Genomic DNA, 5000 nt, shown 5'->3' on the forward strand with positions numbered 1-5000 from the left:
GGGCTGAATGGGAATCACTTATCAAATTAGAGTTGAAATCGCCAAGCAATATAACATTCTTCCTTATAATCCAAATCCTGTTCAACAGGGCATGTAGGGAATTGAAGAAGGTAGTAGATTTTGGTGGACGATATAAACAGCCAATTAGGGTTGAGTGGGAGCGAATTGTTATATTTAACCACACTGCTTCCAGTCCTTGGTCAGCGTTCCATTTCAGGTCCTCATAAATATTCAGACCTTCACGAAAATATATCACCACACCTCCTCCTTTAGATCCTGACCTATCACGCCTTGCTAGGTCATAGCCTGTTATTTTAATTAAATTGTTGGATATGTCACCTGTTAAATGAGTCTCAGTAATTCCCAGTAAATCAAATTTGACTTCTCTAAGTAAAAGGTGGATGTCAGCTAATTTAGCAAGAAGACCGTTAACATTTATGTGCCCAATTTTCAGGTTCCTATTTCCTAGAGTAGACCTAAGCATTTTGTAAACATCAATTTCAGATTCTTGGCAAGTGGCACGTACAGGCATTTCACTTGCAGAGGGAGTGGGTTGTAGATTTGTTAAACAGGTTTTAGATTGTAGGTTTGTTAGGCAGACAGGACAGTTCCACCGCAATTGGGAAGTATTCATCATATCGATGTATGTTTTGCCGTTCACCTTACCACATTTAATGTGGCACCACAGCGAACATCCATCACATTCAACTGCGCGATGGTTACGAGCAACGGTCCTCCCACGAAAAGAGCATTTAACGGTTGAATTGGTTGGTCCAGGATTGAAGGCAATATCCCCACTTGTAATAATGTTCTTGTTTGTTACTGAGTTTCCCGATTACACAATCACGCGTTTCCGTAAAGCCATAGTTAGCTGAATCAAAAGGCACTTGACGGTCTGCACGTTCACTATGTTTGGAGGCTTGATGTCTTTCATAACCACCTCTAGTCTTGCATTTCTTGCCGCATTTCTGACACAAAATCCAAAAGTTTGCCAGGTTTCATAACCAGTCCCCTCCACTAACTATGGTAAAGCTTTGGTAAAGCTGGTCTCGTGTTGTTCTTTCTTGAATTCGTCCTCCGATTGTTGACAAGACCTTACAAAGGACTTAATGTCGTGTTTTTCAGTGGGTCATAAAACTTTGCATGCCAGTTTTTTCTTTCTATTTTTGTGAGTTCCTTCCGGTGTGTGATAATCAGAGGCAGCCAAAGGAACGACGACAGAAGTTACGAGCGAGTTTCAATCGACTGTCGTAAAACCAAAACCAAAGTAATTACTTTGGCCAATCAAAAAGGTCGGAGACAATCCAGTAAACCAATCAAAACTCGAAGTAATTACACATAGCCGACACAATGCGCGGGAAAATGTGCACGCGCGAGCCACAATTTTTTTTTTCACTTCTGATTGGTTGAAAAAATAGCGCGAGAACTTTGAACCAATCACTGAGTGAAGTAAATGCAAAACCAAAGCAATTCGCTAATTACTTTCGACACTCAATTGAAAACCGCTAATCTTCAATCAATGAAGACTAAACGAGGAAATCCAAACAGACTGTCTCTACAAACGTTAAAAGACTCTTCAATATAAAAGAAACGTTTTCTTTGTTTCTATTTTTCATAATGAAAACTGAGAATTTTAGGGTTGTGTAGTGCTGGGTAGTGTCATTTGGTAGGCCTGAGTATAGTTGTGTATGGTTACGTGGGCTTATGGAGGTCTATGCAGTGTTGTATATGCTTGTGTCGTGTTGTGTATGGCTATTTACTGTTGTCTAGCCCTGTGTATGGTTGTAAATGGCTATGTAGGCTAGTGTATGATTATGTAGTGTTGTGTATGGCTATATAGAAAAACGTATGGCTATGTAGGCTTGTGTACGCCTGTGACGGGTTGTGTGGACCTTAGTAAGGTTGTGTATGGCTATGTAGGCCTGTGTAGGCCTCAGTGGTATTGCGTATGGCTATGTAGATTTGTTAAGGTCTGTGTACGATTGTGTACGATTATGTAGGCTTTTGTATGGCCATGTAGTGTAAAGTATGGCTATGTAGTGTTGTGTATGGCTGTGTAGGCTTGTGTATGGCTATGTAATGTTGTGTATGGCTATGTAGTGTTGTGTATGGTTATGTAGTGTCGTGTATGGCTATGCAGTGTTGTGTATGGCTGTGTAGGCTTGTATGTGGCTATGTTATGTTGTGTATGGTAATGTAGTGTTGTGTAATGTAGTGTTGTGTATGGCTATGTAGTGTTGTGTATGGTTATGTAGTGTCGTGTACGATATGTAGTGTTGTGTATGGCTATGTAGGCTTGTATGTGGCTATGTAGTGTTGTTTATACATACATACATACATACATACATACATACATACATCTTTATTTAACAATGCAGGTTCAATGTGTTGGCAAGACCGAAGTCCTGATGTGGACCTGCCTAGCTACAGCTACAATCACATTAAAATATAAAAATAAATTTAGGAAACAAAGTGTAAATTTCTTAATTACAATAAAATTAGATAAATCAAATACAAAACATAAATAATAAATTCGTATCTAAAAGTATAAAAAGTCATTATTTTTCATTGAAACACAGCAGGAACCTCTGGCAAATTTATACTATTCAGAAGATGCTTGTTCGCCTTAAGTCCAATCTGAAACGATCTTAAGTTTGCACATTCCTTGGCATGATGTGGAAGAAGATTCCATGCCAAGGCAGCCCTGTGTTTAAAAGAAGACCTGCCAATTTCAGATCTTGGTCTTGGCACTTCTAAATTTAGAGAATTCCTTAAGCTGTAATTTATTTTTACCTTAGAAATTAAAATGTTTAGATCCTCCGTATTTAAACTATGACAAGATTGATAGGTCAGAACCAGCAGTCTCTTAACATAATACAAAGAAATAGGATTCCATTGGCTCAATTTCTTGATTTCATCAGCTGAAGTGGTCATAGGTAGCTTACAAACAACCCTAATTGCTCTCATATGAATACGTTCAATATCCTCCATAAGAGACGGGGAAACAGAGCCCCAGACAACAATATTATATACTACACTAGGAATAATTGAGTTAAAATAAATAGATTCCAAGGTGGACTGAGGCAGGAATTTGATTCGTTTCAGAACAGCCAATTTCTTGTTAAATAAATTACAAACATTTCTAATATGATCCTGCCAAGATAACTTATTGTCAATAAGACACTTAGATGAAGACTTGAGCTCGATGGTCTTGGTGCCGTATCTTAAAGCTGACAGAGGGCCTATAAAGATTGATCTAGATATTATCATTGCTTCAGTCTTTGATTCATGAGCAATTAGTCTGTTGGATGCGCACCATATGTGTAGCTGAGATAGAATTGAAGCGAAGAGATGACCGTACCTGTGTCCATACCAATAGTATAAACTGTGGTGTCATCAGCAAACATATAGAGGTTACCATAAGATATAAATTCAGGCAAGTCATTAACATATATTGAGAACAATCTAGGCCCCAGGATGGACCCTTGGGCCACTCCATACTTCACAGGTTGAAGGGCAGATTTCTTTCCAGAGATCTGGACAAACTGATTTCGGTTTGACAAATAGTTGGCAAGCCAAGAAAACAGAGAACCCGATATTCCAGTGGCTTTCAGTTTTTCCAACAGGATTGAATGGTTAACAGAGTCAAAAGCTTTGCGGAAGTCAACAAATAGTACTCCCACTACCAGACCTTGATCCAGAGCTGACTTCCAAGTTTCTGTCATATCAAGCAAGAGACCCTCAGTTGAACAATTTTTTCTGAAACCCCACTGATTACGGCCTAATAAGTTGTGGGACTGCAAATGGTCATTTATGGAATTGCACACCACAGCCTCAAGAATTTTTCCAGGTATGCTATGCAGAGAAATCAGTCTATGGTTATGTAGTGTTGTGTATGGCTATGAAGTGTTATGTATAACTATGAAGGCTTGTGTATTGCCATGTATTATTGTGTATGGCTATGTAAGGTTGTGTATGCCTATGTACTGTTATGTATGGTAATTGGTCAGCGGTTAACTTTTGAAAGGCTCGCCATTTTGTGCGCCCGCCAAAGACACAAGAAATTATGCGCAGTCGGGTTGCGCAATGCAAATAGGCACGCATTGTGTACGTGTGCTGGTGCAGTAACTTGACACATTGCTTTGTTCCATAACTGTCAACTGAGCTGTTTTGTTTTCCAGGATATTCAAGTTGTCTTTGCATAATATGTAGCTCTAATAGTACACGACATTGTTTTGGTACCGTATATCATTGAAGTGCCATGGTAGACGTCTTAGGTAAACAGTCCCCTGAGAAGACACGTGGTTAATAGTAAAATACTAAACCCAGGACGATTGAAGAGAATAGAAGGGAATCGAGAAACATTGGCTTTGATGCTGACATGTTGATCATTTTCGAGTTCCCTTGCAAGTTCCCTTTCACAACAAATTTAAGCGTGCACTCTTAGCGTGACAGCTTTCCACTACAAAAGTTCACTGAAGTTTACCACTATCCGGCGGGGTTAGTATCTAGATGGGGGAACTCAAAATATACGAGTTGCTGTGAGAAACGTAGGACCAAAAATTATATTTTAACGCTCAAAAATGCAACCTTAGCAAGGTACAGATTATGTTAGCCTGCTTTATGTAAAACAAATATTGACGCAAAAGTAAACAAATATTGATGCACAGTTTTAGGAAGAGCAGAAGGAAGTTTTTAGGAAGTGTACACATCGATCGACAATAAAATGTTTTGCCATGTGCAAAATTTGCGACATGAAAACAACATAAATTTTGTACCGCGAATAGAAAAAAACATTTAGGGAGATTTTTGTTACGTTCAACTTTTCTATTTACTTTTGGCTGCACAAGTAAATTGCAAAATTGAAAGTGACATCGATTTCAGCGGCCGCCTGTGATAAAGTTACATTGAGTGTTTACTAACAACTCGCGAAATAAAGGATGCATCTGCGTCAATTTTTGCTGGGTTTTTTTCAAGTGTTAAGTTTGACAAGAAATGTG

Source organism: Montipora capricornis, chromosome 10, assembly GCF_036669925.1.
Source record: "Montipora capricornis isolate CH-2021 chromosome 10, ASM3666992v2, whole genome shotgun sequence".
Classification (NCBI taxonomy): domain Eukaryota; kingdom Metazoa; phylum Cnidaria; class Anthozoa; order Scleractinia; family Acroporidae; genus Montipora; species Montipora capricornis.